Raw genomic sequence first — 22,787 nt, forward strand, 5'->3', positions numbered from 1 at the left:
GTACCTGGGATGTCTAGGCTGGGGACATGGCCTCAATTCACCTCATAAAAGACTCAGTTTGTGTTTGCACCCACAGGCTTGTCTGACTGATTTGTTTTCTCAGAAGCCAATGACACTATTGTTGGGTTTGGCATCTCCTTGGGCTTTGAGATAAGAGAGAAAGTGGGGCCTTCGAGCGTTGGTCAATGGCCTTGCCAAGTGACAGTGGCCTGATTTAGGGAAATGACGTTGCTGCTTACAACATGCGTCTCCAGAGGACCCTGGCCCTGCTCAGAGAGGCTGAGATGGTGCAGCCAGCTGTGCTAGGGCCCAAGGTCAAGTGGCTAGAGCAAGGCCATCCATCAAGCTGCTTGGGAGCCGCTCATCACCTCCGGGAAATTCACCTGGGGATCCCTCTTGGCTTCCCTGCGCTGCTGTGTCAGATGGTGAGCAGTGTCTACACAGCCCACACCCCTGTTTGGATTTAGAGGGGGCTTCTGAGTCCCAAGGTTTTTGTGCTCTGGGAATAGATCTCATGAATGACAGTTTTTAAAACATGAAAAACAGGCCGGGCACAGTGGCTCACGCCTGTAATCCCAGCACATTGGGAGGCCAAGTTTGGCCGATCACTTGAGGCCAGGAGTTCGAGACCAGCCTGGCCGACATGGTGAAACCCATCTCTACTAAAAATACAAAAAATTATCCTGGCGTGGTCGTGCCGCCTGTAGTCCCAGCTACTTGGGAGGATGAGGCAGGAGAATCGCTTAGATCTGGGAGGCGGAGGTTGCAGTCAGCCGAGATCACGCCACTGTACTCCAGCCTGGGTGACAGAGTGGAACTCTATCTCGAAAGAAAGAAAGAGAGAGAGAAAGAGAGAGAGAGAGAGAGATAGAAAGAAAGAAAGGAAGGAAAGAAAGAAAGAAAGAGAAAGAAAGAAAGATAGTTTTTTATTTATTATTATTATTAGTTTTTATGAGATGGAGTTTTACTCTGTCACCCAGGCTGGAGTGCAGTGGCATGATCTCGGCTCACTACAACCTCCGCCTCCCAGGTTCAAGCGATTCTCCTGCCTCAGCCTCCCGAGTAGCTGGGACTACAGGCACGCACCACCACGCCAGGATAATTTTTTGTATTTTTAGTAGAGATGGGTTTCACCATGTTGGCCAGGCTGGTCTCGAACTCCTGGCTTCAGGTGATCCACCCACCTCGGCCTCCCAAAGTGCTGGGATTACAGGCATGAGCCACCACGCCTGACCCATATGAATTTTAATTTTAGATCCAGGGATACATGTGCAGGTTTGTTGCTAGAGCAGCAAACTGCTCCCCTCTTTAGTCCCCAGGGTCCATTATTCCCATCTTTGTGTCCACATGAACCCACTTTTTAGGTCCCACTTACAAGTGAGAACATGTGGTTGTTGGTTGTCTGTTTCTGCGTTAACTTGCTTGGGATAACAGCCTCCAGCTGCATCCATGTGGCTGCAAAGGACATGATTTCATTCTTTTTTATGGCTGTGTTGTATTCCATGGTGTATATATAACACATTTTCTTTATCCAATTCACCACTCATGGGCAACTGGGTTGATTCCATGTCTTTGCTATGCTGCATAGTGGCGCGATGAACGCATAAACACAGGTGTCTTTTTAGTAGAACAATTTATTTTCCAGGGTAGACAGCCAGCAATGGGATTGGGTTTGGTAGTAATTCTGTTTCAGTTCTTTGAGAAATCTCCATGCTGTTTTCCACCGGGGCTGAACTACTTTGCATTTCCACCAACAGTGTATAATTGTTCCTTTTTTCCCCACAGTCAAAGGAATGTGTTACTTTTTGACTTTTGTATCCTTCACGGGTCCTGTTCATGCTTCCAATCTGTCATGCCCCCTCATGAGATATTCTACAGCATAGGTGTGCCACCTGCCAGCCTAGGGAATGGGATGGAGAGAAGGAAGGAGGAAGGAGAGGGGAAGCTGGAGAGAGAGAAATGAATCAGGGATGGCTGGAACGTGCTGTTTCTGCTATTTGCAAATCCTTCGAAACCTTGAACTTCAGAGCCATGGAGCTGAACCCAGACTCAGGGTAATTCACGAAGGAAAAGCCCTCTGTCCTGCCATGGGGGGAAGCAAAACCTCTATAGGGGGCACCTCCCAAAGCCACATCCACTGAGTAAATGTGGCCACAAAATTGACCACAATAGGTCAGAGAATGGGACACAAGGACTGAGCAACAGGAAATTAGACCTGGTGCTCAAGGGGAGACTTCACTCAAGATACATACAATTTATCCCATGCATTCCCAGAAATCTCATGGGGCAGTAAGGACTTCATTTTCTTTTGTTTGAGACCGAGTCTCACTCTATTGCCCAGGCTGGAGTGCAGTCATGTGATCTCGGCTACTGCAATCTCCACTTCCAGGGTTCAAGCGATTCTTGTGCCTCAGCCTCCTGAGCAGCTGGGACTACAGGCGCCTGTCACTGTGCCCCGCTAATTTTTGTATTTTTAGTAGAGACGGGGTTTTGCCATGTTGGCCAGACTGGTCTCAAACTCCTGACCTCAGGTGATCCACCCGCCTCAGCCTCCCAAAGTGCTGGGATTACAGGTATGAGCCACCGCGCCCGGCCAAGGACTTCATTTCCATTTTCCTACCTGTAGAATGAAGTGGATGTCTTTCCACCTTCATAAGTGACACCGTTTGGATGTTTGTCCCCTCCAAATCTCATGCTGAAATGTGATTCCCCGGTGTTGGAGGTGGGGCCTGCAGGGAAGTGTGTGGGTCATGGGGGTGGATCCCTCATGGGTGGCTTGGTGCCGTCCCCATGGTAATGAGTGAGATTTCACTCTGTTAGTTCATATGAGATGTGGTTTTTTGTTTTTTTGTTTTTTGTTTGTTTGTTTTTTTTGTTTTTTTTGAGACAGAGCCTCGCCCTGTGCCCCAGGCTGGAGTGCAGTGGCGCGATCTCGGCTCACTGCAAGCTCCGCCTCCCAGGTTCACGCCATTCTCCTGCCTCAGCCTCCTGAGTAGCTGGGACTACAGGCGCCCGCCACCGCGCCCTGCTAATTTTTTTGTATTTTTAATGGAGACGGGGTTTCACCGTGGTTTCGATCTCCTGACCTTGTGATCCGCCCGCCTCGGCCTCTCAAAGTGCTGTGATTACAGGCGTGAGCCACCGCGCCCGGCCGAGATGTGGTTGTTTAAAGGGTCTGGTTTAAAGAGCCTCCCTCTCTTGCCATGTGATGCGGGCTCCCCTTTTCCTTCCCCCATGAATGGAAGCTTCCTGAGGCCTTCCCAGATGCAGATGTTGGCTCCATACTTCTAATACAGCCTGCAGAACCGTGAACCAAATAAACTCCCTTTCTTTGTAAATTACCCAGCCCCAAGTATGCCTTTATATTAACAGCAATGCAAAATGGACTCATACAATGAGAGAAGGCTATAGGTTGGAGACTGGACCTTGGTGCTATCGGAAGCTGGTGGCTTGGTATCTTGCACGCCTGTATTCCATACACATGGAAGTTGTGTCATGTTGGGTTGTCATTTCTTTAAATTGGGAAATATACATTTCCTTTGACGTAGCAACTCTTGAGCATGAGTGGAGGGCTAGTTGCATCTGAGGCATTTTATTTCCACATTTAGGTTGGTCTAGCCTCCTTTTTTTTTTTTTTTTTTTTTTGACGCAGCATTTCACCCTGTTGCCCAGGCTGGAATGCAGAGGCACCATCATAGCTCACTGCAGCCTCAGCTTCCTGGGCTCAAGTGATCCTCCTGCCTCAGCCTCCTGAATAGCTAGGACTATAAGGCCTGCACCACCATGCCCAGCTTAGCTTGCTTCTGGAGGCAGAGATGCAGTGAAAAAACTCTAGAAAATTTTGGCAATGTCAGGAAAATGAGAAAAATGAATAAATCGTAACTTGTGTATTACTCTAACAAATAAGACAACTATTTATATATTGGACAGACTGTCCCTGGATTATAGGCCATTAGTGGCTACAGGTTGTTGACATTTTATTAGAATTTCACAGGTGTGAAGTTGAAAAATCACGCATTTTACACCAGGGAGCTAAGCTCACTTCACATGTTAATATAGAAATATATGACCAGGCACAGCGGCTCATGCCTGTAATCCCAGCACTTTGGGAGGCCAAGGCAGGCAGATCACCTGCGGTCAGGAGTTTGAGACCAGCCTGGCCAACATGGTGAAAACCCATCTCTACTAAAAATACAAAATTTGGCTAGGAGTGGTGGCACATGCCTGTAATTCCAGCCACTCGGGAGGCTGAGGCAGGAGAATCGCTTGAACCCAGGAAACGGAGGTTGCAGTGAGCTGAGATTGTGCCACTGCACTCCAGCCTGGGCGACAGAGTAAGACTCTATCTCAAAACAAAACAAAACAAAAAAAACAAAAGAAAAAAACCCCTAAAAAATGCAAAACAAACAAATATATATTTATATATAAATATATTATATATCATATATTAAATATTATATCATATATTAAATATAATATATTGTGTATTATATAATATATTAAATAAAATATATTATATATTAAATATATAAGTATATTAAATATATGTATAAGCAATTTTCATTTTAATAAGAATTTGTGGTGAGGCCACTCTGTGCCAGGCACTAAGAATAGGAAGGTGGCTGGGTGCAGTGGCTCATGCCTGTAACCCCAGCATTTTGAGAGGCCAAGGTGGGGAAGATTGCTTGAGCCCAAAATTTGAGACCAGTCCGGGCAACATGACAAAACCCTATCTCTACAAAAAATACAAACATTATCCAGACGTGGTGCTGCATACCTGTAGTCTCAGCTACTCAGGAGGCTGAGGTGGGAGGATCACTTGAGCCTGAGAGGTCGAGGCTGCAGTGAGCTATGACTGCACCACTGCACTGCAGCCTGAGGCACAGAGTGAGATCCTGTCTCAAACAAAAAAAAAAAAAAAAAGAAAGAAAGAAAGAATAAGAAGGTAGTAAGGGCCACTGGCCGCTTATGGAGGGACACCACCTTTAAAGAGTGGGGGACAGTCCTGTGGGAGGATGAATGGCTATGCAGTGTGGTGACTGCTTCAGCGGAATAGGTACCCCTCTCTCCCTGGGTGAAGGAGGAGGAAGAGGGAAAGGTGATCCTCGGGATAAGGTCTCCCAGAGAATGTGACATCTGAGTAGGGCCTTGATGGATATGTAGGTGTTCACTAGGGCGGCAAGGAAGGGCATTCCAGGCTGGAGGAACAGCACTCTCTAAGGCCCCAAGGTATGTACAGCTGACCTCTTCTGGGAGTTGCGAATGGTTTCATGTAGCTGGAGACCACATGCTTTCAACGGGAGCTGGAAGGAGATGAAAGTGGTGAATGGTCATTTGGTGACAGCAGCTTATGAAAGTGCATTTAAGGCAGACTGTGGAGTTTGATTTTTATTCCAAACGCTATGAGAAACAAATGTATTGCATGTTAAAAAGATGAAGCCATGGATCACCTGAGGTCAGGAGTTCGAGACCAGCCTGGCCAATATGGTGAAACCATGTCTCTACTAAAAATACAAAAAATTAGCTGGACATGGTGGCACACACCTGTAATCCCAGCTACTCAGGAGGCTGAGACAGGAGAGTCGCTTGAACCCAGGAAGCGGAGGTTGCAGTGAGCTGAGATTGTGTCACTGCATTCTAGCCTGGGCAACAAGAAGGAAACTGTCTCCAAAAAAAAAAAAGAAAAAAAGAAAAAAATGTTTCCCTCATTACTTACTTGAGTAATTTTTAGACAGGGTCTCACTCCACTCTCCTAGGCTGGAGTACAGTGGCACAATCACAATTCACTGCAATGTCAAATTCCTGGCCTCAGGTGATCCTCGTGCCTCAACCTCCCAAGTAGCTGGGACTACAGGTGCACACCATCACTCCTGGCTAATTTTTTGTAGAGATGGGTTTTGTCATGTTGCCCAGACTGGTCTTGAGTTCTTGGGCTCAAGCAGTCTGCCAGCCTCGACCTTCCAAAGTGCTGGGACTAGAGGCATGAGCCACCATGCCTGGCTGAGGGATCTTGTATATATTTATTATTATTTTAGAAATAGGGTCTCATTCTGTCTCACAGGCTCGAGTGCAGTGATGCAATCATAGCTCACTGCAGCCTTGAACTTCTGGGCTCTAGCAAGCCCCTTGCCTCAGCCTTCTGAGTAGCTGGGATGACAGGCATGCACCACAATGCCTGGCTTATTTATTTATTTATTTTTTAATTTTTGTAGAGACAGGGTCTTACTGTGTTGTCCAGGCTGGCCTAGAACTCCTAGCCTCAAGTAATCCTCCCACCTCGACCCCCCAAAGTGCTGGGATTATAGGTGCAAGTCAACGAGCCCAGCTGTGAAGGATCCTTTATAATGGTACATGTCTCTTTTTTTTGAGACTGAGTGTTGCTTTGTCACCAGGCTGGAGTGCAGTGGCGCGATCTCGGCTCACTGCAACCTCTGCCTCCCAAGTTCAAGCGACTCTCTTGCCTCAGTCTCCCAAGTAGCTGGGACTACAAGCACGTGCCACCATGCCCAGATAATTTTTGTATTTTTAGTAGAGACGGGGTTTCACCATGTTGGCCAGGATGGTCTCGATCTCTTGACCTCATGATCTGCCTGCCTCAGCCTCCCAAAGTGCTGGGATTACAGGCATGACCTCATCATGTTAAGATGACTTAACCCTATAGTGGCTTCCCCTCTCCCTCACTGTCAAGTTCATAGCCTCATGACTATCTCTTGCTTACTTCTCCTGCCTGACCTTGACTGGTCTCTCCCCTTGATCGATGTTGGCTTTTCCCCCTTGCTTGGAGCCTAGGAGTCCTGGAGCCCATTCTGTTGGTCAGGAGCAATCTCTCCTCTATCACCTCATCAACACCTATTATCTTCCAGGTTCCAGTGTCACCAACACCCATCTCAGGAGCCTCCTCCACGTCCCTGGAGTAACTCAGTCCTCACGATGAGAACCAGGGGCTGTACTGTACATTTCTTGCTTTACACACTCGTGCTCCTTTGCAATTGATTGAAGTTTGTCTTTCCTGCCAGCTCCTGAGCTCCAAGAGGGCTTTATCTCCCTCGTTTGTCACTGAGTCATAGGATGTGGGGTATTATTTGTGAATGAATGGAGGTAGGGGATTCATTGAGAAAAAAAAAAGATATATATATATAAAATATATGTTTATGTATTATATATACACACATATATACACACACACACATATACACACACACACACATACATACATATATTTTTTTTAGAAACAGGGTCTTGCTCTGTTGCCCAGCCTGGAGCACAGTGGTGCGATCATAGCTCACTGCAGCTTCAAACTCCTGGGCTCAAGTGATCTTCCCGCCTTGGCCTTCAGAGTAGCTGAGACTACAGGTGCACTCCACCACGCCCAGCCAGATATTTCTTGTAAGAAAGCAGAGGCCGGGTGGTGGCTCACGCCTATAATCCCAGCGCTTTGGGAGGCCTAGGTGGGCGGATCACCTGAGGTCGGGAGTTTGAGACCGGCCTGACCAACATGGAGAAACCCCATCTCTACCAAAAATACAAAATTAGCCAGGCATGGTGGCGCATGCCTGTAATCCCAGCTACTCGGGAGGCTGAGGCAGGAGAATCGCTTGAACTCTGGAGGTGGAGGTTGCGGTGAGCCGATATCATGCCATTGCACTCCGGCCTGGACAATAAGAGTGAAACTCCATCTCAAAAAAAAAAAAAAAAAGAGAGAGAGACCGGAGAAGAGATCAATAGGGCTTAACTGAAGCCAGCAGCAGTGGGAAAGCAGAGGAGGAGACAGCTGAGGACCGGATTTCTAAGATAGCACAAATAAATCACATTTGATGTGGTGTGCTGGAAGAGTGCAGAGAGGTAGGACGATGATCTGAAGTGTTGCAAAGATGCTTTTCTTCCTCTCCCCACATTTTTGCTCCTTCCTGTAATGAAGGAATACTTCTGTTTCGTTCTCTGGGCTTTTGCCTTTCTGCCAATCGCTTTCTATAAGGAGGAGAACTTGTGAATCCCTGACCTGAACTGGGACCTGGATTAGTGGCAGGGTCTGGGGTCTGTGTCAGAAAGTTCATTGCCATTCACAGCTGGTCATTTTGTTGATCTTCCTGTCTTTTGGTAGACAGCCCAGTGGGACTGTCCCACTTGGGACAGGGCATTCATTACTTGAAGCTGGCCTCTGTCAGCTGCCCTCTCTCTCTCTGTCTGGTGGGTGTCTGATCAGGCCTGCTTTCCAGGTCTCATCACCCCTAGTGGTCTCTCCCTCCTCCCAGTGGAGACACCAGAGTCATCTCTTAGGCCTCGTAGCCTAGGGCAGCTTCTCCAGGCACTGCCTGGGGCTCCTCTATTCTTTGCGTGGTTCTCAGAGCAGAGATCCCACAGACGATGAATTGAGAGCTGAATTAAGGCCTTCCAATTCCTTAATAACCTACACTAACCAAGTTCTATAAATAATAGTAAAATGTAGGGACATTTACCTAACACACCTAACACAGTTAGGTAATAAGCTGGGGTGGTATTCCATTTAATTCTCCCAAAGCAAAGTTTCTTAGTTGTCCATGAATATTTTTTTTTGGTTGTGAATTCACTACATCTAAAATTAGACTTGGAATATTATTTCTTCTTGATATGCTAATGTGGTTTAATAAATGACAAATATGTAATACAAGGACGTGCCAACGGGCTCCAACTTAAGGAGTGATCTTAAAACTTCACTCTCTCTTATAATTCCTTTCATGGTTCCATGTTGACATTTATACTCTAACGTGCATTGTCTGTGCCCAGCTATTCTGATTAGGGCTGCACCATGGCTATGAGAACGCTCCGATCTGGGATCTCCAAGGAAAATTTTTGTCCAGTCAGGAAAACAAAATCCACATGAGATGTTTCAAGCAGATGGCATTTCATACAGATGATTAGTTGCACAGGAACTGGAAAGCTGAAAAAACCCAGAGATTTGTAATTGCAAGAGTAGCTAATGAGATAGGAGGTGGGACTTGACTGTGGACCAGATTGAAGACTGACTGAAACAGGGAAGAGGCACCTGAATCCTTTTTCCGTAAGACATGCCCACCAGCACCATGACCGTTTACCATTGCCATGGCAGCATCCAGAAGTTACCACCCCTTTCCAGGGCAATGAAGAAGTTACTACCCCTTTTCTAGAAACTTCTGAATAGCCTACCTCTTAATTTGCATGTAATTAAAAGTGTATATAAATATGACTGCTGCATTGCCCCTGAGCTGCTACTCTCCACACACTATCTGTGGGGTAGCCCTGCTCTGCAGGAGCAGCCATGGTGCTATACCACTGCCCCCTCAATAAAGCTGTTTTCTTCTGCCATCAGCTTGCTCTTGAATTCTTTCCTGAGTGAAGCTGAGAAACTTCCAGCCTAAGTCCCAATTCTGGGGTTCACTTGCCCTGCATTACTACTACCACTAGGGCTGGGGGAAAGAAAAGGAAGATGTGGTTTGCCTGGCTTAGGAAGGGCTGGACCTCTCAGGGATGCAGTGAGGCTGGCATTAGCAGCACCAAAGCTTGCTGGAGGCTTGAGTAAACTTTCGGCTGCTTTCCTTCCTCCTTGCCTTCCCATCTCCTGAGTCCTCCTTTGGCTGAATCTAACAGGAAGCCAGCAGGTAGGAGCACTCGTAATTGTGGTCTGGGGAACCTGGCACCCCTATTGCAGAGTCTCTGTGGTATCCTGGAGCTAGGGGGCAATGGGAAGTAATCAACACAAAACCAGATTTACATAGAGGCCAATTTTGAAGCTCCACAAAAATCACTCCCACCTTAAACAGACATTAGGCCTCCTGGATTCTATTCTGATAAGCTTATCTCTTAGAGGTTCAATAAAGTTAAGCTCCTTGAATTAGTCTGTTTTGCACTGCTGTAAAGGAATATCTGAGGCTGGGTCATTTATAAAGAAAAGAGGTTTATTTGGCTCACAGTTCCACAGACTGTGTAAGAAACATGGCACAAACATCTTCTGGTGAGTTGTCAGGAAGCTTCTACTCATGGCAGAAGGTGAAGGGGGAGCAGCCATCAAGTGGTGAGAGGGAGAAAGAGAGAGAGAAGGAGGAGGAAGGAAGGTGCCAGGCTCTTTTTTAACAATCAAATCTCTTGTTAATGAATAGAATGGGAATCCACTCATTATCACAAGGAGGGCACCAAGCCATCCATGAGGGATCTGCCCCCATAACCCAAACACCTTACTCCAGGCCCCATCTCTAACATTGGGGGTCACATTTCAACATGAGATTAGGAGGGGACAAATATCCAAACTACCACTCTTGCAGATGGGAATGAGATCAGAGCAGAGACCCCACAAGGAGTGAGTTGAGAGCTGAATTAAAGCCCTGCAGTTCTGTAATAACCTCCCCCATCCAAGTTCCAAAATATTCGTAAAGCATATTGACATTTTCCTAACACACCTAACATAATCAGACAACAAGCAGAATGGTAATATGCAAATCATCCATAGTCCTTTGCTGTGCTGGCATTCCATTCAATTCTCCCAAAGTGAAGTTTCTTTTCCTTTAAAAAATATATTGTAAATAGAGATGGGTGCCCAGGCTGGCCTTAAACTCTTAGGCTCAAATATCTTCCCATCTCAGCCTCCCGAAGTGCTGAGATGAGGGATTACAGGCACGAGCCACTGCGCCCAACCCCAAAATACAGTTTCTTAGTTGCCCCTGACATTTTTTTTTAATTCACCACATCTAAAATTAGATTTGGAATATTTTTTCTTCTTGATAGGTTAATTTGATGTAATAAATGACAAATACGTAACGCAAAGATGTGCCAGAAATAAACAAGGTAGAGTTTCTCATTTGTCCATGACTTGTCAGTCACCGGCGACAGGGCAGATCATCTTGTGGGCCAAAGGGGTGCCAATGGTGAACCGTAGGCAGGAGCTGAGGGACCGCCTTTCTCTCTGGGTTTTGGTTTCTCCTGTTTGGCAGTTGAGAGGTCAGGGTAGACGTGAGGGTACTCCCTGGTGGTGGATGCTGTGGACATCTTACCAACCCACAGGACCATAGGGACGCCAGGAGAGTTGAATTCTTGTCTTTGGACAGGTTACCATTTGCAGTTTTTTCTTCTCCTCCTCCTCCTCCCCTTCCACAACTCCTCCTTCTACTCCCCCTTCCCCCACTCCTCCTCCTCCTCCTTCTTTCTTTTTTTCTTCTTCTTTTTCTCTTCTTCCTCCTCCTCTTTCTTCCCCTTCCTTCCTTCCTTCCTTCCTTCCTTCCTTCCTTCCTTCCTTCCTTCCTTCCTTCCTTCCTTCCTTCCTTCTTTCCTTTCTCCCTTCCTTCCTCCCTCTTTCTTTCTTTCTTTCTTTCTTTCTTTCTTTCTTTCTTTCTTTCTTTCTTTCTTTCTTTCTTTCTTTCTTTCTTTCTTTCTTTCTTTCTTCTTTCTTTCTTTTCTTTTCTTTTCTTTTCTTTTCTTTTCTTTTCTTTTCTTTTCTTTTCTTTTTTGAGACGGAGTCTCACTCTGTAGCCCAGGATAGAGTGCAGTGGCGGGATCTCAGCTCACTGCAAGCTCCGCCTCCCGGGTTCACGCCATTCTCCTGCCTCAGCCTCCCGAGTAGCTGGGACTACAGGCGCCCGCCACCTCGCCCAGCTAGTTTTTTGTGTTTTTTAGTAGAGACGGGGTTTCACCGTGTTAGCCAGGATGGTCTCGATCTCCTGACCTCGTGATCCACCCGTCTCGGCCTCCCAAAGTGCTGGGATTACAGGCTTGAGCCACTGCGCCCGGCCTCTTTCTTTCTTTCTTTCTTTCTTTCTTTCTTTCTTTCTTTCTTTCTTTCTTTCTTTCTTTCTTTCTTTCTTTCTTTCTTTCTTTCTTTCTTTCTTTCTTTCTTTCTCTCTCTCTCTCTTCCCCCTTCCCCCTTCCCTCTTCTCTTTTCTTCTTCTTCTTCTCCTCCTCCTCCTCTTCCTCCTCCTCCTCCTCCCCCTTCTCCTCCTCCTCCTCCCCCCTCTTCTTCTTCTTCTTCTTCTCCTTCTCCTTCTCCTTTTCTTCCTCCTCCTCCTCCTCCTTCTCCTCCACCTTCTCCTTCTCCTTCTCTTTCTCCTTCTCCTTCTCTATCTTCTTCTTCTCCTTCTCCTTTCTTCTCTTCCTCCTCCTCCTCCTTCTGCCTGGTCTGAGTTCTGTTCTGAGGAATTATGGAGAAAGCTGGGGGAAGATGTGAACTGTAGCATCCTTGGGCACAGAACTTCCACCAGGCCGTCATGGTGGCAACTATGGGGACATGATTGAGAGAACTCTAAGGGACTGGAAAAAGGGCAGAGTTGAGGCCACTGCTCTTGCCCCATGCGAGTATCCTCCAATCTCAAAATAAATTAGGGCTTTATTTTATTCTTATTTTCATTTTTATTTTGAAAAAGAGTCTCACTCTGTAGCCCAGGCTGGAGTGCAGTGTTGTGATTTCTACCTCAGCCTCCCAAGTAGCTGGGATTACAGGCATGCACCACCATGCCCAGCTAATTTTTGTATTTTTAGTAGAGATGGAGTTTTGCCACGTTGCCCAGGCTGGTCTCAAACTCTTGGCCTCAAATGATCTGCCTACCTCAGCCTCCCAAAGTGCTGAGATTACAGGCGTGAGCCACCATGCCTTGCTGGGGCTTGATTTCGTTAATGAAAAAGCAGAAAGAGACCCAAAGATTTGAGGAGGACATAGTACGAATAGTGTTTGGAACTCCCTTCCAGACAATTCCTCATCATGTAGTCCTTGTTGGCCATCTGTGCTGTGCCATCCTCTGTTGACCTGAGTCCACTTTACTTGGAGATGCCCCACTGGGTGCTGGAGGTTGGGGGGCTCTGGGATTGTGAGTCTGTGGACACTGTTTATGCCAGGTGTACATCCCCTACTTACAACCTCATCATTTCCCTCACTTTTCTTTAAGGGGAAGAGAAGAAGCAATATGCAAATCTACTCGGAAGATGGAGGACAAGAAATTGCGTGTGACTGATGTCTGAATGAGTGATGGCAGATTCTTTATTTTTATTTTTAAAGACAAGAGCTAACTCTGTTGCCCAGGCTAGAGTACAGTGGCACCATCATGGCTGATGGTAACCTTGAACTCCTGTGATCAAGCGATCCTCCTGCCTTAGCCTCCCAAGTAGCTGAGACTATAGGCCTGCACAAACATGTTCAGCTAGCTTTTAACTTTTTTGTAAAGATGGGATCTTGCTATGTTGCCCAACCTGGCCTCAAACTCCTGGCTCCAAGTGATCCTCCCTCCTCAGCCTCCCAAAGTGTTGGGATTACAGCTGTGAGCCACAGTGTCCAGCCTAAATTGCTGACGGCAGATTCTTTTGATTTATTTATTTATTTATTTATTTTTGAGACGGAGTGTTGCTCTATCGCCCAGGCTGGAGTGCAGTGGCGCGATCTCAGCTCACTGCAAGCTCTGAGGTTCATGCCATTCTCCTGCCTCAGGCTCCCAAGTAGCTGGGACTACAGGTGCCCACCACCACGCCCGGCTAATTTTTTGTTTTTTTAGTAGAGACGGGGTTTCACCGTGTTAGCCAGGATGGTCTCGATCTCCTGACCTCGTGATCCGCCGGCCTCGGCCTCCCAAAGTGCTGGGATTACAGGTGTGACCCACTGCGCCCGGCCTGACAGCAGATTCTTTGCTGACAAAGATTTTGCGGCTAGTGGGGGTGAGGGCTGTGGGCATCTGAGGGTGTGAGCCAGGCAGGGGTAAACTGGGCACAGAGGGAGGTTTGCTGGGGAGGCTCAGGGATTTTGCTGAAAGCCCGCTCTTTGTGACATTGCCAGTTTTAGCTGGCCCAGTGCAGGATCCATTTCTCAGTGGAGTGACTGGGATCTGGGAGATTGTGGCCATCCCGCTGCATCCCTTACTGACTCTGAGGTCCTTACAGATGATCCTGCACAGATTTTCTCAAGATTTTTAGGGCATGTCCTCTGCAGTGCGCCGTCCCCATCTGCCAAGAAGATTTGGTCAACCTTGGGGCTGAGATAATTGACGAGCTTTCTAAAAGTCCATATATCCCTTTCCTTCCTTTCCCTTTCTGTTAAGAGCATTACTGGCTTAGTTCAACCCTGTCTAATTTTTAAATTATAAACCCAGGCTCAAAAGGGGAAGGGGGTCCAATGCATGCTCTTAGTAGAGCTGAGATGGGATCTGGGGTTCACTCTTGACACCACAGCCCAGCTCCCTCCTGGACACCCCGACACTCACTCCGAGGCACGTACCCTGGAGACCTCTGGCTTCTGAGCACCAATTGGCTGGATTTATTTTGCGTGCTTATGAGGGGGAAATGGTATTAGAAAGATCATGTGGCCGGGCGCGGTGGCTCATGCCTATAATCCCAGCACTTTGGGAGGCCGAGGCGGGCAGATCATGAGGCCAGGAGTTTGAGACCAGCCTGGCCAACATGGTGAAACCCCGTCTCTACCAAAAATACAAAAAATTAACTGGGCGTGGTGGCACGCACCTGTAGTCCCAGCTCCTTGGGAGGCTGAGGCAGGAGAACTGCCTGAACTCGGGAGGTGGAGGTTGCAGTGAGCCGAGACCACGCCACAGCACTGCAGCCCAGGCAACAGAGTGAGACTCCGTGTCAAAGAAAAAAAAAGATCATGCAAGTGCCACCATACTGACTAAAGAAATATCACCGAAAAACCGACTCCATAGTATGGGATGCCAAGTGCAATGAGCTATTGTGAGGATGAGGCGTGGTCTTAGCCAAGACAGGCTCACAAAGGGACCAGCAGCTGCTCAAGCTGGGACAAGTTAAAAGAGGCGGCATGGGAAGGGGGTCTCAGGCTGGCCTTCTATCCCTGACACAGGAACTGTCCTTAACACAGATTCGTGCTCTATCAAAGGCAGCCGGAGATGCTGGGAACTCCCAACGTGGGTTTGCTCTTCCCCTCAGTCCTGTGGCTACCTTTCTCTGTTCCTCTCCTGGCCATGCTCTGTGTCACAACTATTTCTCTTGGTGATCTGCCTGTAATATGCAGGCTTAGGGGCAGGGTGTCTAGCTGGCTGCAGGCACAAGTCTGGAAAGCAGGCAAGTAGGTATGTGTGCATGGGTAGATGTGTGTGTGTGTGTGCATGAACAGGCATCTAAGTGTGTGTACGGACAGACGTGTGTACCGGGGCAGGTGTGTGTGTGTGGTATGGGCAGGCGTGTGTGTGTGTGTGCATGGCAGGCATATGAGTGTGCATGAGCAGGCATGTGTGTACCTGGGCAGGCATGTGTGTGTATGTGGGCAAGCGTGTGTGTATGTGTGTGCATGGGCAGGAATGTGTGTGTACATGGTGGGTATGTGTGTGCATAGAAATGTGTATGCATATACATGGGCAGGCATGTGTGTGTACATGGGCAGATATGTGTACATGTATGGGCAGGCATGTGTGTGTACATGGGCAGGTGTGTGTACATGGGCAGGTGTGTGTACATGGGCAGGTGTGTGTACATGGGCAGGTATATGTACATGTATGGGCAGGCATGTTTGTGCATGGGCAGGGGTGTGTGCATGCCTGGGTGGGTATGTATGTATAATGGGCAGGCGTGTGTGCATGCAGCTTACATAAGTGGCAGTGCTCTCAGGAGGGGAGCACACAGTACAGACCAGGTTTCCCACTTTCCCCAGGCAGTGTCCCGTGCAGCCCCTTGTCTGAAGAGGGTGTCACTGATGCCTCCTGCCTCCACGGAGCCCAGCTCTTTCCCTCGGTCTGGAAGACAGAGAGCAGGACCTTGGTTCTTCCTAAGGTAGGCAGTGCCTGGGTCCACAGCCCTGTGGTTCCGATTCAAACCATGCAGCCCGAGAGACTCTGGTGGTTCTGGCTGTACTTTCCACCTTCTCAGCCCCGTTTTCTTGCTGGAGTGACAGGGCTGCAGGAAGCTTTCCCAGCAGCCGGAGCAGCAGCCAGAGCAGACACGGCAGCAGCCACGGCAGCAGCACTGGCACCCTTCAAATTGGGACTCTAGCCCTTTAAATCTGCTCAGTTACCAAAAAAGAAGAGGCATCAGACCCTGTTAATTAAAGCTCGCCCCGGTCCATCATTCTGAGGAGCTGCAGTGCCCTGCTCCTTCCTGATGGCTTAGAGATTCTCCTTAACTCCCAGCCATGGATCTTGGAGAATTTCCCCCGAGATCAGCAGGAGGTATGACCCTTGCCGATGACACTCTGAAGCTTGTGTAGCTCTAAATCAATGATATAACTGACTGCATGGATGCTGCCTGCTTTCCCCTTTCTGCTTCTCCTCTTCCCCTCTTCCTCCTCTCCAATTTCTCAGCTTGTGTTTAGTTGAGACAGAATCAAGTTTTGATGGGTTTCGGAGGAAGGGGAGGGGTAGGGAGATCTGGAGGTGGCGGTGGCTCCTGGCGTGTTTGTTTTGGCCCTGGCTTCACCCAGCTGTCAAAGTGGTTTGGAGGAGTGGGGAGACACGCTTCTTTCAGCTCTGGCTCATGCAAAACCATTTCCTCCTGGCCGGGTCCCTTCCCCTTGGAGATAATGAAAAGGGCATAACCCTGACTTGACTTGCCTATCAAATCCATGCCCTGCCACTCGGTTGGAACATGGCTGTGTGGCTGCGCTCCTATGTTATTGGAAAACTCATTCCATACAACTTTCTCCCTGTAAATCGTCCCGGAGGAACATCTTGCTGACACCTGTCCCCCCTCCCCGCCCCTGCCCTCATTCTCCCCTCCTCTTTACTCTCCTTTCAAATGCTTGCTGTGTGATTTCAGGAATTCCTAACCCTGTCCCTTGTGCCTTTTGAGGAAACTCACTTCTAGCCGAGTCTCAGGTTCTGTGGCAAAGAGTTGTTTTGATTCAGGAATCTGCTCTAGCCTGGCAGAAAGAAGGAGTAGATTTATCTTCTTTGTACGTTGCATTGTGTAAATCGTACATGGGCTCAGAGAACATCTATCTGCAAATCTTTCATTGATTTGTTTTTGACCCTCACGGGGTGACTTCTGGGTGAAATGCTATTCCCGAGTCATACCCAAAGGAAGGATTTCCTTTCCATCAGCTTGCCACGACTTCGCAGACATCCCTGAAAGTCAGACTTGGGCAGAGGGAGGCATTTTCATTGGCCTGAGTGACAGTCGTCTCTGGGGGTCCCCGGGGCATGGGTTCGTATGACTTGGGAGCAGTGCTTCTAAGGACTTCCAATTCCCCACCTGGGAGAGGAGCTTGGGAGGCAAAGTGCTTGTACTGAATTTTCCAGGGGCTTTAAAACATGCTGAATGGTTAACATCCCCGTTCAAGTCTTGAGAGGAATCTGAGCCAAAACACAGCTCACGTGAGTAGGGATTTTCCCCCAAAGTGATTGCCTGCAGAGTCCTGAACCGTTTCCATGAACGGTAGTTACCGCGTTTGCAGCTAAATCCCTTTGCAATCCCCCAGCCAAGGATGGGCACTTTCTCTGGGTGAATGTCCCGGAAGTCAGCCTGTCTGCTTCCCAGACACTGTAGGTGCAATGCATTTTGTAAGATCAGAATCATCAAACTCTCCGCTGTGGCAGAAACTCTCTGGTTTAGGAGAGACCATTCAGAGCTTATGAGTGAAGCTCTTGATGGAAAGAATTCTTATCCCCATGCCCATCGGTGGATCTGTGTGGTTGATTTAAAGATTCTGAAGAAGTAACCCCGGGAGAGATGTTTCCTGTAAACAGAAACTCAGTATGGAGGCCTTGGTCGCGCTGGTTAAAGGGAGGAGGCTTCCGGGAGGGTGGCGTTGGAGGTTTGAGGTCCTTCTGTTTTTTTGTTTTTTTTGAGATGGAGTCTCTCTGTCGTCCAGGCTGGAGTGCAGTGGCCAGATCTTAGCTCACTGCAAGCTCCGCCTCCCGGGTTCACGCCATTCTCCCGCCTCAGCCTCCCCAGTAGCTGGGACTACAGGCGCTCGCCACCACGCCTGGCTAATGTTTTGGTATTTTTAGTAGAGACGGGGTTTCACCGTGTTAGCCAGGATGGTCTCAATCTCCTGAGCTCGTGATCCACCCGTCTCAGCCTCCCAAAATGCTGGGATTACAGGCGTGAGCCACCGCGCCTGGCCGAGGTCCTTTTTAAAAGTCGTGCTGTCAGCTGGTCTGTGAGGGTCAGGTTCTCTCCTGGAGCTGAGGATAGAAGCGGACTGAGGCCATGGTTAGCCGGGTGAGTTCCTTGAGGTCACAGACCATTCAGTGGAGAAGGTTCATCCACACAGCTATAGGCACCTCTTCCTCTGTTGCCTGGTGGCCCAAAGGTCAACACCCTTCTTTTACTTTCTAAGGGAAGCCAAAAGAGGCTTGAAATAGATGTCACTAACTGTGTTTTTGTACCAGCTGGGGCCTATTAACAATAACTAATTAAGTAGACTGTTTCTTTGTGTCAAATTTTCTTTTCAACTTAATGGTGTGTGTGTGTGTGTGTGTGTGTGTGTGTGTGTGTGTGTGTGTTTAATTCACTGATGGCTGCTGGTTTCAAGAAGCTGTAAACAGGTCCCAGGGGAGTTTGCTTAGATCTGGCAACTTTGTGTAGTTCTGTAGTCTGTTGACATTTCTTTATTGGCCGTGGTGGGCTCTTAGCTTACAGGGTGGTGGGAAAGGCATGGCCTTTCGGGACCGACAGACCTTCATTGGAGTCTCAGCTTCACCACACAAGAGCAGGTAGCCTGGGCTGCTGGTTAATCTCATTGCACATCAGTTTCTCTGTCTGTAATATGGTAGCATTGTCGGGATTAAATGGAGTCATTTAGCTAAAGTCTGTGTAAGTAGCTGGTGTAAAGGAGCATCTCTTCTTTCAACTGCATCTGCCTTGAATTAAATCAACATTAACACAAAGGATTGGACCATTTAAATAGTTTCAGTGACCCCTGTACTGACTGCTAGACTGTGCCTTTTCTGAGGGCAGGGATGGCCTCCTCCCTGTCACTCTGTCTCTCTCAAAAGCTAGCACAGGGACTGGCATGGTGCGGAAGCAACATAAAAGTTTATTGAATGAATACATGCCAGTCTGTGGACACGTAACTTTCAACATAGGTGGTTTTTAATGACTAAGCAAAACCAATTCTCACTCAGTTTACTTAAGAAATACAGCTGAGTCAGTTAGATCAAAGAGCCTCATAACTGTAATAAATTTGGATTAAGATAGATCCATTTGTGGGGAAATTTGAACTGTACTAAAAAAAAAATTGTCTCCTGCACTGGAACCTGTACCGGGTGCCTGTGGACTCCAGGAGTGCCCCGGGAGCCATTCTGATTGCTAGCAGCCTTCCCTCTTCATGTGCTACTTCCTCTTTTTCATGCTTTGAAGAAGAGAAGAGACTCTGAAAGGGGAGAACTGCTGTGAATGGAAAGAGGAGCTTCAACTGCTACTCCGGGGTGTAGAACGAGTCTATCAATGGATCAATCCATTAAAAAAGAGTAAGTTGATTTGTGTGGAGACACTTAGTACCTACCGGGGAGAGCCATTGATTTAACAATTTTTTAAAAATTTAATTATTTAGTTTTTGAGACGGAGTCTCACTCTGTCACCCAGGCTGGAGTGCAATGGCATGATCTCTGCTCACTGCAGCCTCCACCTCCCGGAGGTTGCAGTGAGCCGAGATCGCACCACTGCACTCCAGCCTGGGCAACAAGAGAGAAACTCTGTCTCAAAACAAAAGAAATTGATCAAAGATCATCATCGTCGTCATAGTAAATACCACCACCACCACCTCACATTCGCAGAGGGTCTCTCTAGCTAGGGGTTGGAGGAACCCACGTGAGATTGGCTGCCCCCATTCTCAAGTAAAGGGATGGGAGGTAAATAGTGTGTGTCATAGGCTACAAGAGGCACGAGTCCTGTGGATCGTGGGAGGATGATGATCTTGGCCTTGGGAAAGCTTCTTTTGAGTAGATGATCCCCAAACGGAGTCCCGACAGAGGTGGCTATGAAGTATCATCCTAGGCTGAAGAAATTACACACGCAAAGAACAGAGGTGAAAGAAACACTCGAGGGAGTGGCAGCAAATCTGTCTAACCATTATGGGAGGCAATGTGATAAAAGAAGAAGCTGGAGAGGAGACGGGGGTTAGATCCTAAAGGACCCTGGGTGCGTGAAAGGCGGGACTTCATTTTGAAGGAGATGGAGTCACCGAAGGATTTTAAGCAACGGAATTACTTGGGGAAATTGAATTGAACAAATACGCACTGAGCATCGATCCTTTGCCAAGTTGTGTCGTACGCACCGGGGATGTGGCGGTGAACACAGCACACAAAATCCCCTGCTCTTGCGGAACTTGCAGGCAGTGAATACGACAAAAAATAATAATAATAATAATAAAAATAAAAATAAAAAAATAAGCCACGAAAGGTAAATTGTACGGAGCACATCAGACGGTGACACACGCTTTGGAGAGAAATACAGCTGAGGAGGAGGATGAGGTCCCGAGACAGGCATGTATGTGTGTGTGTAACCCTTAATAATGCTCAATCCTAAGTGCAATCCTTAATAAAGTTTAATCCTAAATAAGTGCAACCCTAAATAAAATGCAATCCTAAATAAGTGCAACCCTAAATAAAGGACAATTCTAAATAAGTGCAACCCTACGTAAAGTGCAATCCTAAATAATTGCAACCCTACATAAAGTGCAATCCTAAATAATTGCAACCCTACATAAAGTGCAATCCTAAATAAAATGTAATCCTAAATAAATAAAGGTGGCAGCAGAATGAAAACTCTCGGAGGCGTTGTAAGAACTTTGGCTTTTGCTTTGAGTGAGGCGGGAGCCAGCGCTGGGCTCTGAGCAGAGGAGAAACATTTTTAAATGATCCTCCTCACTGCTGTGTTGGGGAAAGACTGTGGGTGGGCACGGCGGAGGCAGGAAGATCATCCAGGAGGTGAACATTTAATCCAGGCGAGAGGTGATGGTGGCTGGCCAGTGGGGTACCAGTGGAGGTCTGCCAAATGCTAGGATTCTGAACTTCTTGTTTTTTTTTTTTCAGGATGGAGGCAATGGGATGTGTTGATGGGTTGGAGAGTTGTGTGAGATGAGTCGAGGATGACTCAAGCTTCCTTGGCCTGAGACGGGGACAGCTGTGGGTGGAGCAGGTTTGGGAGGAGAGCAGGAGTCGGGTGTTTCTCATGTTAAATTGGAGACGTCTGTTGAGGCTCCCGGTGGAGATGTTGAGTGGGCAGTCCTGGGTTCACGGGAGAGATTTGGGCTGGAGACAGCCTTGGGAATCAGAGTACAGATGGTATTTAAAGCCATCTCAGATGAGATCATCGGGAGATGGAAGAGACGAAGAACTGAGTTCTGAGGCATCACGGCTATTTACAGGTTAAAAAGATGACCAGAAACCAAACCCGGAGATTGAGAGGGAGGTGTCTTCCATCTTTCTTGTTCAAGATGATTCGCCCCGTTTGTACATTCTACATCCTCGTCTCTCCTGGGACCAAGACTCATAGCTCGTTCTCCCAAATTTTTTTTGTTGTTTGTTTTTTTGAGATGGAGTTTCGCTCTGTTGCTCAGGCTGAAGTGCAATGGTGCAATCTTGGCCCACTGCAAACTCCACATCCCGGGTTCAAGATATTCTCCTGCTTCGACCTCCCAAGTAGCTGGGATTACAGGTGTATGCTGCCGTGCCCGACTAATTTTTATATTTGTAGTAGAGATGGGGTTTCACCCTGTTAGCCAGGCTGGTCTCGAACTCCTGACTTCAGGTGATCCTCCTGTCTCAGCCACTCAAAGTGCTGGGATTACAGGCATGAGTCACCATGCCTGGCCCTCATTCTCCCAATTTTTAACTTGTTGCTTTCTCTTGGCTTCTTCCCACCTCCCTGTAGGTCTGCTCAGATCTTTCTCATCTTAGAAAAAACCTTCCCTTAGCTCCTACCGACTCCTTTAGCTTTTGCTCTCTTGTTCTCTTTTTCTTCACAGATAAACTTTTATTTCTTTCAGGATTAATCAAACAACTGCTGCATACCAGGAGTAAAGAATATGGAAACAAAAGACAGATTTTACCCTACTTGAAAGAATATTTATTTACACCTTGTCTACTTCCATAAAGCATTTTGGATAGCATTTTTGACACGAGTATATAATGAACTATAAAATATATGATCATAAACTAAACATAAAAAATTTTGTACCAAAAAAATTTGTATTTATATTCTAAAATACAATTTAGAACAGAGGAGCAAGATCACGACAAAAAACAGAATGCAGAAATAAAGGTCATAAGATTCTATTTTATTATTATTATTGTTTGTTTTTGAGACAGAGTCTCGCTCTGTTGCTGAGGCTGGAGTGCAGTGGTGCGATCTCGGCTCACTGCAACCTCTGCCTCCTGGGTTCAAGCGATTCTCCTGTTTCAGCCTCTGGAGTAGCTGGGATTACAGGCATAAGCCACTACACCCAGCTGAGTTTTGTTTTTAGTAGAGATGGGATTTCTTCATATTAACCAGGCTGATCTTGAACTCCTGGCCTCAAGTGATCCACCTGCCTCAGCCTTCCAAAGTGCTGAGATTACAGGTTTGAGCCACTGTGCCTGGCCAGATTCTATTTTATTTTAATTTTGAGAGACAAAGTCTCACTGTGTTGTCCAGGCTGGTCTTAAACTCCTGGCCTCGAGTGATCCTCCCACTTTGGCCTCCCAAAGTACTGAGATTACAGGCATGAGCCCCTGTGCCTGACTGTTCATAAAACTGTATAAGAATATAATTGAGCTGCTAATCTGATCAGAACTTTCTGGTCAGAAAACAGAAAATGGGAATTTCTTTTTTTTTTTTTTTGAGACAGAGTCTCGCTATCTCCCAGGCTGGAGTGCAGTGGCCCGATCTTGGCTCACTACAACCTCCGCCTCCTGGGTTCA

At 47.4% G+C, this 22,787-nt stretch overlaps 1 protein-coding gene across 9 annotated transcripts in view; it reads left to right on the forward strand.

Moving 5' to 3' along the window:
- The window catches only part of CALN1 (calneuron 1), a 732,697-nt gene that overhangs the window by 49,720 nt on the left and 660,190 nt on the right, over nt 1–22,787 (forward strand). The window contains exon 2 of one of the 9 annotated variants that reach the window (XM_073012660.1): nt 15,599–16,112. The exons of the other annotated variants lie outside the window; for them this stretch is intronic. The gene's annotated coding sequence lies outside the window, so the exon portion shown is untranslated. The remainder of the gene's footprint in view (nt 1–15,598; nt 16,113–22,787) is intronic. 9 annotated transcript variants of the gene reach the window in all.

Source organism: Chlorocebus sabaeus, chromosome 28 (assembly GCF_047675955.1).
Source record: "Chlorocebus sabaeus isolate Y175 chromosome 28, mChlSab1.0.hap1, whole genome shotgun sequence".
NCBI classification, from domain to species: domain Eukaryota; kingdom Metazoa; phylum Chordata; class Mammalia; order Primates; family Cercopithecidae; genus Chlorocebus; species Chlorocebus sabaeus.